Raw genomic sequence first — 12,574 nt, forward strand, 5'->3', positions numbered from 1 at the left:
GTCCCCCTGGAGCACCTCAGCAGTCCATTCCAGTGATGTCACAAGTCTCCATCTGTTCTCAGTGGTGGAGTGCCCTGAATGCTGCAAAGCACTGACTCATATTGCCACTGTTCTGCAGGTCCCTTCTACTAGACTAGTGTGGCTGGATATTGTACCCCAGGGGTTGGGTCTTGGATGCTCTGCTATCACATAGGTGGGTGGGGTATCATATAACCCAGGAAAGCAGCACTATAAAATGGCAAAAAGTATTACTGTGGCTGACAATGCCAGAGATGGGGTGGAGTATTCTGGCCAGAGCTGTGTTTGTTTTATCTAGGGGACTTTTGATTTTTTATTAGCTTGGAGTTTGGCTTTAAAGCCCTACGCCAGCTTGTGTAAAAATATTAATCCTAGTGCTGACCAACCTTTTCTAATGGATAAAAAATGTAGCTCCTCCTACTACTCCATACAACCTAACTGCAGCATTGTTCCTCACTGGCTCTATTATCCATTGCCGATAATAGTGTCATTCAAGTTATTTCATAGCAGCATTTTACTAATGACTGCATAGGAAATTCAGGCCTGCCCACTCCCTGAATTTATTCGGTGGCATAGTATTATGGATCTGAAGACTGAGGAGGACCTGTGATGTCATGGGTTTATAAAACACTTAATCCTGCTGGGGTGTTCCAATGGTAAGGAAGTAACAGTTAAGGGTGGACAAGTTTGGAGTTGGGCTAAAAGTTTTAGTATATATATTACACATATAGAGCAATCAGCAGCTAAATAAAATTGATAAGATTGATATGACTTTTCTGCCAAAAAACCTCACAATGAAGCCCTGGGCAAATATGAAATGGGGGCACAATTGCACAGCGATTCATCTGCTTGAAATCCTTGCCATTCCCTGGCTGGAGTCCTGGAAAAGGGTCGGGGGCACAGACAATTGCCCAGTTTGCCCTTCCCTAAAACTGGCCCTGACTGCAGAGCAAGCACAGTTCAATATACAATCCTTTAAAAGCCGGTTGCTGGGAGGATGTAACTGCTGTATTGTGTGTGGCCAAACAATGACTAATTAAAGGATAAATCTGGTAGAAGGCTATGAGAACAAGGCAGCACAGGAAGATGGGTGTGTGGACCAGTGGAGGACGACATACCAAAATGTAACACTGTATTGCACATTATGGCAAGACCTCAAGGAGGAGAGGGGTTGTTGTTAGTTTAACTTCAAGGTTCATACTTAGACAAGTATAAATGAACAATTAAATATAAACTGCCTAAAAGCAAGCCTGCATAATTACAAATTGAAACTGAATATAAAGATGTTGATTAGGTCTGTTACTTGTTCATTTAGGTCAGACGTATCAGTCTGAAGATAATGTGATAACCTCACCCTTGATATTCAAGATGTATTGTATTTTAAGATTGTATTTTTTAATGTAACTGGAATTTTCAAACTTGTCCCCTTGGGTTAGCTTTGTGAATTGAGACTATAGTGTATACATTTTACGTGTTTTACCTTTAGTTTACTGGTGGACTTTTCACAGCAACAATACAGGAATGTATTTTATCATCTTGCATGCAAGCCTGTGATGCCAAACTGGTGCTTCTAATTGAACATTTAGGCCCACATTTCACATGCAATACTAACATTGAGCTCTGTGCTAATTGAACAACTATGGCTCTTCCCTATGACACACCTTGTAAGAATCCCATTTGTAGAATATTCTGCAAATGACCATTGTACTAATAGTCATTTGCAGAATATACTACAAACAAGGAATTTTTTCTTTAAATCTCATTTCCAGTGACATCACTGGAACCTGATTGCAAATTTTTATTTGCAGAGCTATAGTTCCACTTAATAACCACTAACCTGATTATTATGAGGATTTTTGAATAAGACACTACTAAAAGGAATGTTTTTTAAAAAAAGCAGGATCCCTCTAAACCATATGTGTTCTTGTTTTGGGATAGTAAAGACACACCACTTCATTTTTTATAATCCTTGTAAAACTTAAAACGTATCAAAGTCAGAGACAGCCAGAATGCTAACATTTTCAGGTGGTTAGTAGCATAGCTATGGGTCACACTTACTGTCCTCAGCATAGCTTTGCTTAGATAACCCAAAAACATACTAGTAAGTTATGTGGCCTTCCCCCAAAATTGTCTTTAGACTATAATAATAGCATATGACTATGTTAGCGGCATTAGATTGTGAGCCACGTAAAGTACTGTGAATTATGTCACTGCACTATACATAAATAAATGTACATTGCACATAAGAAAATGTTTATTTCAGTTTTCACAGCCCTATTTGTATATACACATTTCTTTACATCTTTGTGTAACTTTATAGTGGTAACCACATCAAACCGCAGACTCTCCGTTACCTTTAATGATAGCTTCACCAATTAATGGCTGCTTGGGATAGATCTCAGGAAAACAATTGTGTCTGTAGTTCTGGGAACTGGTAGCTTTGTTCTAACCTCAATTAATCGCCAGCAGCTGGGGCTCTTCCCACATACTTTTATTGACTTTGAAGGAAATTAAAAACTAGAACATAGTGAGAAGTCAGCAGCTGTAATGGTGGCATGGCCAAACTTTCTGCTGCAGGAATCATAGATTAGCAGAGCTAAAAGAAAATAATTAGAGATGCCAAGCATGGTTTATTAAGCTTACCTGTCTGCCCATTTTCCAATGAGATACTAAATTATCCAAACTTTTCTGACCTCACGTACTTGGCAGTAGATATTATACAGCTTTATATTAAAGCATATATCAATGCAAAAAAAACACATACACAGCTCCCTGTTTTATCCATTTAAAGACCTTGCAAACCCATATATAATACCTGCTAGGGCTGCCATAGATGATCCGAAGTCCTGTTCTGGGTTTCTTCCCAGTTGTCTCTGGCTAAACTGTGCAGCCTCTTCCACTCCTAGATCTCCACAATTTATTGGTTCACAGGGCAATCCTAAACTTCTGACAAAATCAAATTGTCACTTTGCACTTATCTACATTTATGTATAGCAAAATGCTTCCAATAGAACATGACACAAAGCAGATATAGATTTATTAGATTACAGACTTATTAGAACTTGTTATTCTAGTAACTTCAAATTTTGAAGCATAATGTGTCTGTGTAAGGGAACTGCACTTTAAAATATGTCAATCCAATCTAAGATGGACATCAGATGTTCCCCTTACATAACATTAAGGAACATGAGCAGACGCTATTCCCCAAGATCCAAACTTCATCCACTATATCGGCTCTGGACGGGTCACATGAGAAATGAGGCCATGAATTCAGGGCTGTGTTATATATTGTAATTCAGAATTCAGATCCATTGTTCATAATTGCTTGACCAAGCGACGCCAAGCACCGCTGCTTTAGAGTAAAGGGGGATAATTATATGTTTCAATTACATTTTATTGGTTTGCTGGAGCCCTTATGACTAAGCACTTTATCATTAATGGTTATATATCTGACAAAGGTATGATAAATGTAGTGTATTGTTATTATCTAATTGTTTCAGGTCATTATCTTATTTAACAGAATTTAGGCTACGTACACACGTGCAATAATTGCATCCTTCCACGATCCTTTCCAACGATGCATGAATGAGCACTGTACATACAGCACTGTTCTGCTCTATGGAGGGGGGAGGGGATGACAGGGCGGCACCCCGCTGCGCTCTCTCCCCATTACTTTCATTATGATTGTTCCTCGTCCGTCGTTTGTGGATCCGCCTGGATGGTTATTCAGATTCTCATCTGATATCAGCCCTGAGGCGATTATCGGACGAGAATAAGCTGACGTGTGTACGTAGCCATTGTTGTAGCTGTGTGCCTGGATGACACCTGCAATCCCATGAGTTGTCCTTTAGCCGCAGGGAACAAGCTGACAATTAGTAGCAGCTTTGCACTATTTGCACTTCTGCTCTCTGGCTTTTATTTTCCTCAACATATCCTGAGCTGCTTAGTCATAGTACAGTTTAGAGCAGAGCTGAACGGGGTATTCTGTATTTTACAGCTGTATGCACCTTTATGTTTATGCCTTTAGGTCAATATATGTGTATAACCCATTTTTTCTGACATTGCATGGTAACAATACTTATACTGACAATTGCAGACATTTCCCAGCATGCATTAAACTGCCCACTTATCAGCTGAACACTCATGTACCATTTTATATAATCATAGCACTTGCCATATGCTACAGTGATTTATTGGAATTCTAAAGCTGCCATTTCTTATGCCTGGTACCAACCAGAGCAACACAGGTATATTTAGGAACAAGTGCAAAATGAAATGCTCAAAGCAAACTGTACTAAATCAGATCATTTGTAAACTTTTTTCTCCTTTGACCTGATTCAGTTTATAGACATTATGAACAGGTATTTATAGCAGAGATGGAGACCTGAAAAATGTATGTGTTTATCTTCAAATATGATTATCTTGGGAACTACATCAGTTCTGTACATCATTTATTTGATTTTTGCAATACAGTTATTAATAAAATGACTTGGATTTAGGTCTGTTTAATTATAGTGTTTTTTATGTAATCTTTATTCTACAAAGAAACATTTGATACATGACAAAGGATTTCCAGATCACTATGGGTTAGCTAATAAGATAGTACATGAACTATTGCTTGTCTTTTGACTCGAGCTGTCTGACTGAAACCTCCAGATGAGCCCTCTGAAAAAAACGTGTCTAAAAACTATGAATGAAAACTGGGTTTCTTTAAACGGAGAATGTGAAAAAAAGCCCTAAGCTCAACCTGCTAGCTCTGAATAAGCTAGCAAGATATGAATACGCTATATTTCATATTTATTTGTACAAAAGCTCCTAATATCTCTTTAATAAAATACTTAAGTTGTAGTTTATGTAGCACAAACCATGCGGACAGATATGTGACCTTGCCCTAAAATAGAAATTTCAACTCCTGCTCAGGGTTTGGCAGAGTTGTGGGACTTTCCTGCACCCACAGACTGGCTGACCATAGTTCAGAAGGAAGTTGAAGAATTTATTATCGGCTACAGAGGAAGTTTTGTCACTGGTTGTGGTTGTAACTTCATGAGCTGAAGCTCCTTTAGTGTTATCAGGAAGCTAGCCTACAGACACATCTTTACCCTGGTGTTGTTTTTTACTTTTTTTTTTTCTTTATAAAGTCCGGCAGGTCTGAGGTTGGAGAGAGTGTAACATATCCATCTCATACAGCTTGTGTGATCTTTTGTGCAACTGAGCAATAAAGGGTCATTATATTTATACATGTATATACATCTGGTTCAATCTTATTGTATATACTGAAAGGTGAGAATGAGCGTGAGCACTCTTTAGATTCGTGTTTCTTGGCCTTTTTTCCTCTGGGAACCCCTGCTATATAATTACTGCTCACAGTATATTAGTGTGGTGGTCAATGGGAAGAATGCTTCTTACACTGCTGGCCAGCGGGACGAATATGACCCCTACAAATAGCCCAAAAAATCATTGGTGTCAGTGGTAACTGACCTGAGATGTACAAATTACACAAGGTACCAATAGCAACCTCTGGAAACACTGCTATAGATTTGTTTATGCAATTGTTTATGATCATCTTTGGTGAAAATCTAGTATCTGTTCCCTGATGTTGTGGTGGAGTCCTCACTATGTTTGTATTTCAATATTTTTATTAAGATTTTTAGGACAACAAGAAGAAAAACAATACGAATAAAACATAATCAAAAACCAAATATGTCCAAAGTATGAGCGGGTAAAACATCTTCTAAAATAGAGCTATATAGGCAACATTCGCTATAAATAGAACCTGATATCAAGCTCTACCTGGAGTGATATCCAGAACATTTTATATCGTAGAAAATAGGGTTCGTTATTCCAAGCAAGTTAGTAATTTATATTAGGAGCCTGAGATTTGGATTTATTAACCGTCAGGCCAGAACTTAACGCAAATTCATCTAGAATTCTCATCAAGTTAGGCAGGGTTGTAAATGGAGAAGTAATGAACATAAGAATAACGTCAGCAAAGAGTGCACATTTGTGTTCAGTTTGGCCACACTTAATACCCTGAATATTAGTATCTGCCCGTAGGGCTATCGCCAACGGTTCAATTGCTAGGGCAAACAAAAGCCCCACTATGTTTGATCTCTAATAACCAATAAAAGCAAATGCTTCTCATATTGTGGTGCAGGGGGCTCCCACACATTCTTCCTTTCTCCATAGAACCTAACAAGCTGTTCTGCTGTCTGTACATCAGTTGTCAACCTAGAATGATTATTAATGATCACTTTTGCCAGAAAGATTTTTAAGAGAATGGGACAATCACACAAACTGTAAAAAAAACATTTTGGGTGATGCTCCTTACACAAACAGAATAAAAGAACGCAGGTTTACATGTGCAAGTTACATTTTAATTTTTGAGTTGCTGTAGTTTGAAATGGAAAGGTAAAAATGTTGAAGCCCAATAACTTTTTTTTTTTTTTTTAGTTTTGAATAAAGTGAGATAAGCCCCCTTTAAGTAGACTGTGACCATGGAAAGAACCATGGAAAGACCTATGAAGACTGCCTGGCTACAACATACAAGTATTCATTTACCAAAGTCACCTCTTAGAATGAAATTCAGAGGACAAATTTTCCAAGTGAATAAATGGAGATAGTGGAGAACATGTATGGGTCCGGGAGAAGGTTTGCTGGAACAAAACAGGTGACTCTAAGACTGGGAGTTAGGAAAAGGAGGGTTACAAAAACATGTTACTGTACACAATATTTGTAAGTGCAGTCGTTTTTTAAGGAGTAATAAGACCTAAAGGGTATATTTGAGGCCACACTGCACCAGTGTATATGTAGAAGGGGTGATCAAACGTTTTGGCTCGGGGGCCACAATAGGTTTTAAAATTTGACAGAAGGGCTGGGCCAGTATCAGATGGATGGAGAGTGTTTGTATGAACTGATATAAATTACATGTAAAAACTATAACCTAAAAATAAAAGAAAACATATTCAAATTGCATTTAATTTCAGTGGAAAAAGTGCTGTAGGTCACCTTTTTTTGCCAGTAGACAATTTTGTACCAATATTTGATGGGCTGGATTAAAAAGCCCAATGGGTTTGACCATGCCTGGTATAAAGGCTGACATGGTGGAGACCCAAGGATTTCAACCACTAAGTTCCATCAGGTGTGGGCAATTAATATTACCAACTGACCCAGATTCCTCCCAACTTCTCTCAACAGGCACCATTCCATAAATGACAATTAACACATCAGCACAACCCATATTAATTTGAGACAGTGATAATGGGGACCCATGTTTAAAACCATGTGGACTGCAGAACTGATCAGACTTGAATTATTGTCTAGCTGATCTTCAGCCTCAGGCTGGGATCTGCTTACAAAAAGCTCCTGAGCGCTGCCAATTGTACTCCTCAGATCAATTAAACCTAATTTTCACACCAGGGAAAATGTAAAAATGTGTTGGGAAATCTTTGATGCTTGTACAACATAAGGAAGGAAGTGTGCAGCAGAGCTAGCAGGAACAGCATGTAGATTAAATATACTAAATCTGTATAATGTATCTGGGTCAATAAATTCAGTCTTTGAACCCACACATGTAAGCCACATCCAGAATCAGCAGACCCAAACATGAATACATACACGCAACATATAAAAAGATGATTCTAGGTCACAGAGAAATAAATAGATTGTGTGCAGGAAAGAAAGAATCCTTCATATATAGAGAAATAGATTTACTGAAATAGAGTTGCAGCTTTATGAATATTTAGTGAATCAAAGCATGCATTATTTTATTCTTAAATCAGAGGATTTTTATTTACATTGTGCAGACATATTATGCAGCGCTTTACATATCTATAATCATAACTGTCATAATTGGGCTCACAATCTTAAACACAAGTCATTAATACAGTCAGGCAAAGCTAATTAATCGCATTAAAGCTAATTAACTGCATGTTTTTTGGGATGTGGAAGGAAACCGGAGTACCTGGAGGAAACCCATGCAAACTTGGGGAGAACATAGTAACTCCTCATAGATATTGACAAGCCTGAGATTCTAACCAGTGACCTATTGCTGCAAAGGCCCAAGTGATAACCACTGAGCCAACCATTCTGCCTGTACATCACCATCATTTTTTTCAGAAATAGGCTAAGCTTTTGGAAGGTGTTCATTTTTAGAGATCATTGAAGAAATTCCCATTGTTAGGCTTAATTAAACATTTAGGTTATATTAGCTATATACATTTCAGGTGCATACAAATTTGTGTAAAGTAATAGGGCTCCTTCCCACTACGGATGAAAGTCAGTATGCTGCAGAGCGATTGGCATGCCCCTTGATAGGTAAGAGCCAAGGACCTCCAGAGAACATGGAGCATAAGCTTAACTGAACATTTTAGGTTGTGTGAAACCTCTGCTTATACACTGAGTACATACAGAAAACAAAGCTTAGGACATTGAACACCTTTTGTTTTGTTTGATTCAATGTAAATGTATTGAACTGATGTAAGCTACTTTGAAAATGTGTCCCAGCCATGGAATTTATACTAGTTACTAGGATGGAATACGGTGTTCTTGAGCAGAGTTGAGCATGGTTTGTCCCCAATAAAGAGGAACTCAATGTAAAAAATAAGAAAATTGCAACCAGGCAGGTGTTTATTGTAATAAAATAAACATACCGCAATCTTTTAAATAGACTCAGCTGTCCCCAGTCTGTTGTGGGTGCTGCTTCTCACTCCCTCCTTCCAGAACATCGGATCTTTGGCCATCTTCATTGACCAGGCTTGGATGATGTAACTTTTTTAGGTTCATTTTCAGCAATTTTTCATTTTTTTAAAAGAACATAGCCAACAGGAAGATAAGTAAGCTTTAATGCAGAAGGATGTCACCTGTGTAATAAAGACTCTGTCTACCAGAGTTTGCAAGCAGAAATATAGTTCTTTAAGTAGTAGCAGAAATACTACTTTAAGTAGTATTGCAAACCAGGTGACAATGGAAAAAAAATCTTCTGAAGCCTCAATGGCTGTGAGTCAGGGTCTATGGGGAATTTAAGGCATACAATGTAAAATAGCAACAGGGAATGTGCTGTAGGACAGACTAAAAAGTTTGGTACAATTGTGCAAAGGAGGAAGGAACATTAGAGATAGTGGGAGTGTAATTAGTGAACTAGAATAAGGAGAGAGGCAACACCAAATATACCCTTCCAATGTAAAGCTGTCTGTCTGTCTGTCTTTCCCATAGACATTTTATGATGCGGGTTCAAGCAGTGTGGTATATGGTATAGTGCGTGACCTACATTAAGTTCTTGAAGCCTTAGTACATATCCATAGCATTTTACTCTTTATCTGTAACATTTTAAATTATAATAAAATTATTTTTCTGGCACTTTTGCAACACTAAAAAAAAGTTTTAAACAAAATGGACATTAAAAAATATAATAAAAAAAATAGCTGAGAAATAACCTAACAAAGGCAAAAAGGGAGATATTAGAGTTGGTAAGAGGTAACAGAGGTGTAGAAGAGGAACATTGTAATAATAAAATGACTTTTCACCTGCTTAAAATGTAACATTGTAAATATGTACATTTATTCTATGAATTTTCACTGCAGATAAAAGCAGTGATTGTTACTACAAAGAGAACTTGCTGCTTCAATGTGTGCACACAAAAGAGGAGGGCATGGAGGCATAAGTACACACACGTTATACTGTGATATTTACATCTTTATGTACTGCAATGCATGCGCATACACTGAATCCAGTGTTCTGTGCCCAATCAGCCCTTTTGTTTTACATTCATCTTGTGTCGTACTTGAAGTTTTAGGTGACATGAATATACTTCAGTGTTAAAGCTTAAGTATTACTAATATAATATTTTTGGAAAGTGTAAACCCATCAGTTTTATTTATTCATTAGGGAATTCCCCTTTAAATATTGTTCTGAACATGCAATAGAAAGTTAGAGAAAATATCTACAAAGTTAGAAGAATTCCCTTCCTAGACAAATGTTTTCATAGGAAGATAGGAAGCTGCAAAATGTTGGATTTCCTTTACTTTCTGCTTACTGAAAGTGGTCACCTGGATAAAGAAAAAGAATAAAACTCCCCAACAGGAACAAAGCAATAAAAACCTAACAAATGTCTGTCATTTGATATTGATTGCAATGAGAATACTTTTCATTCCTGGCCCTGAATTATATATTAATATTTATAATCTATTAAACATTCTGGTTTACCAGTTATTACAATTCTGTGATGAGGCTAAAAACTGAGCGAGATACTTCGGGCTCTATTTAAAAGGCAGGGAATCTGACATTCCCTGGTGGAGAATCACCACCACTAAACCAAAATATTTACTTTACAAAAAAGGTAAAAAACTCTGTTATGTATGTTACAAATGACCATTTTTGTGGAGGGGGGGGGGGCACAGAGCCCCCTAGGATACTCACATCATGCATCCCAAGAAGATGGTGGAGCCCGGGCGCTTCCTTTGCACCGCAAGAATGAACACGGATAACCAAACAGAAACCTCCACAGGGATGAAGGAATCTTTTTTTTTTTTAAGCAAATGTAGTTTTTTTTTCAGGAAAATATAGCTTTCAATGGTAGTATTGCAATTGTGTTTTTTTCTGCAATTTTTAACCAAAACTATGTATATATTACACGCATGGACTATACATACCGCACTATATACACACACATACATGTACAACTGATCAAACATTAAAGTGCTTTTTGTACTTAATAAAATATATATATATATATACACACACATAATAAAAGTTGCCTGTTATGTGTCTACATGGTCTCCATGAAGAACTTATACTGACAGGTAAAGAAAACTGATACAGCGGTTATTGCTGTATCCAAACACAGTGATCACTTGTGTTGGGTGTGCAATTTAAAGATATTAAAATGAATGGTGAGTCTGAAATAGATTTTTCCTGATACGTTATTAGGTTTAAAACGGACTTTAGTTCTGCCCATTCTGCCATAAAACATGCCTACCTACCTGTTAATCTCCTTTCCCAAATACACTCAGCTGTGCATGTAAAGCTCAGTGCAGGATGCTAGGAAGTGAATAAAGTCCCAAGAGGATGAGTTATGTTATCCTGACTTAGCCAATTAAGATCTGACACCCAGAAGATGAGCATAAAAAGATAGCGGTGCCCACAATGGAGCAAGGACAGTTGAGTCTGTAAAAAATTGCAATCAGCAGGTATGTTTATTTTACTGTAGAAGGGACATCCCCAGCCCAGTAACAATTTTTCTACATTTAGAAAGAATAAGTGCTGGCATGAAGGAGTTAAACAGCAGCGTAAAATATTTTGCAGACCATGCTCCAAACATTTCTGTAGTAATTGTCTATGCTCACAGTGTATGAAGAATATTTCCTGTTTTAGGGAGGTTTCACAGAAAAACATACTGCTCCTGCCAAACTGTAGTCCTCAGACATCTGTGTGTACTCCCATATTATCTGCCAATTTGCAGCATTTGGACACTGTTCAGAAGTGATTGAAATAGTTATGTGATCCCCCATACACAGCCTCTTTTTTGACATGAAAAATGCCTGCAAGTGAAAGAATTTAATAAGGGTTACTACGGAGCACCTACTTCGAGAACATTCTGAAACATTTTATCTTGTGTAAACATTACTAAATGTGCAATAAACATGTTTTTAGGGATATTAACAAGTACTACTAATTATTTTGCCCTTATGAATCATCCCTTGAAGGTTGCAACTGAGAAACTATGATTCAGGGTAAGTTTAAATGTGTGCAATCTTTTTTTAAAGGTCCCTTTATATCCATCAGGTCTGAATGAGCTGTTGCACTAACCAAGACCAAACTCAGGATAGAACAAACTGTTTTCTGTGGCCTCCCACCTTTTTTAGGGGCTTAGATAACAGAATTGCTGGGAGCAGGAATGCTGTGCAGTTGGGGATCCATTTTGTCTAAAACCACCCCTGGCATAAATGCTTTTTGCTGCCTGACAGCTCTTAATCAGAAGCTCTCAGAGCTGAGCACTTTACAAGGAGGTCAAAGAATGACCACCAACCATGGAGGTCCTGGGCACAGAAGAGGACAGGATAAGCCCGAGACACATAGTGGGGTGGGTCAGCACCATTCAAGGCCTGTAAATGTGATCAAGTGGTTTTACAGTTGACTGAATTGCATCTACCACAAACCCACACCTATCCCGATAAACTGAAAAAAATTCAGGGCTACAGCAGCTTTTAAAGAAAAAAAAATATAACCACTTTTTCCCCCCAGGTGTGTACTTTAGTTCAGGTCCCATTTACCCTCCAGGGCTGGTGGGTTAGTGTATACTGCTTTCAACAGTAATTTTTCATGGGCTAAGAGCAGGAACCGGAACCTGGATGCTTTGACGGTCACAAGAAGAGGGCTGGAATGATGGCAGGCATTACTCAGCTCGAAAAAAAAAATGGATCTTCCATTGATGGTTTTGGAATTTAGAATAGCCAAAGCTAATATTAAGACCTGTTGGCAGTTCTGTTTTTCATTTCCCAAACTGGATTGGAACTTTATTAAGATTGGCACCAATCTTGTAGAGATTCTGCCATTTTTGATC

This window comes from Pyxicephalus adspersus, chromosome 2 (assembly GCF_032062135.1).
Source record: "Pyxicephalus adspersus chromosome 2, UCB_Pads_2.0, whole genome shotgun sequence".
Lineage (NCBI taxonomy): Eukaryota > Metazoa > Chordata > Amphibia > Anura > Pyxicephalidae > Pyxicephalus > Pyxicephalus adspersus.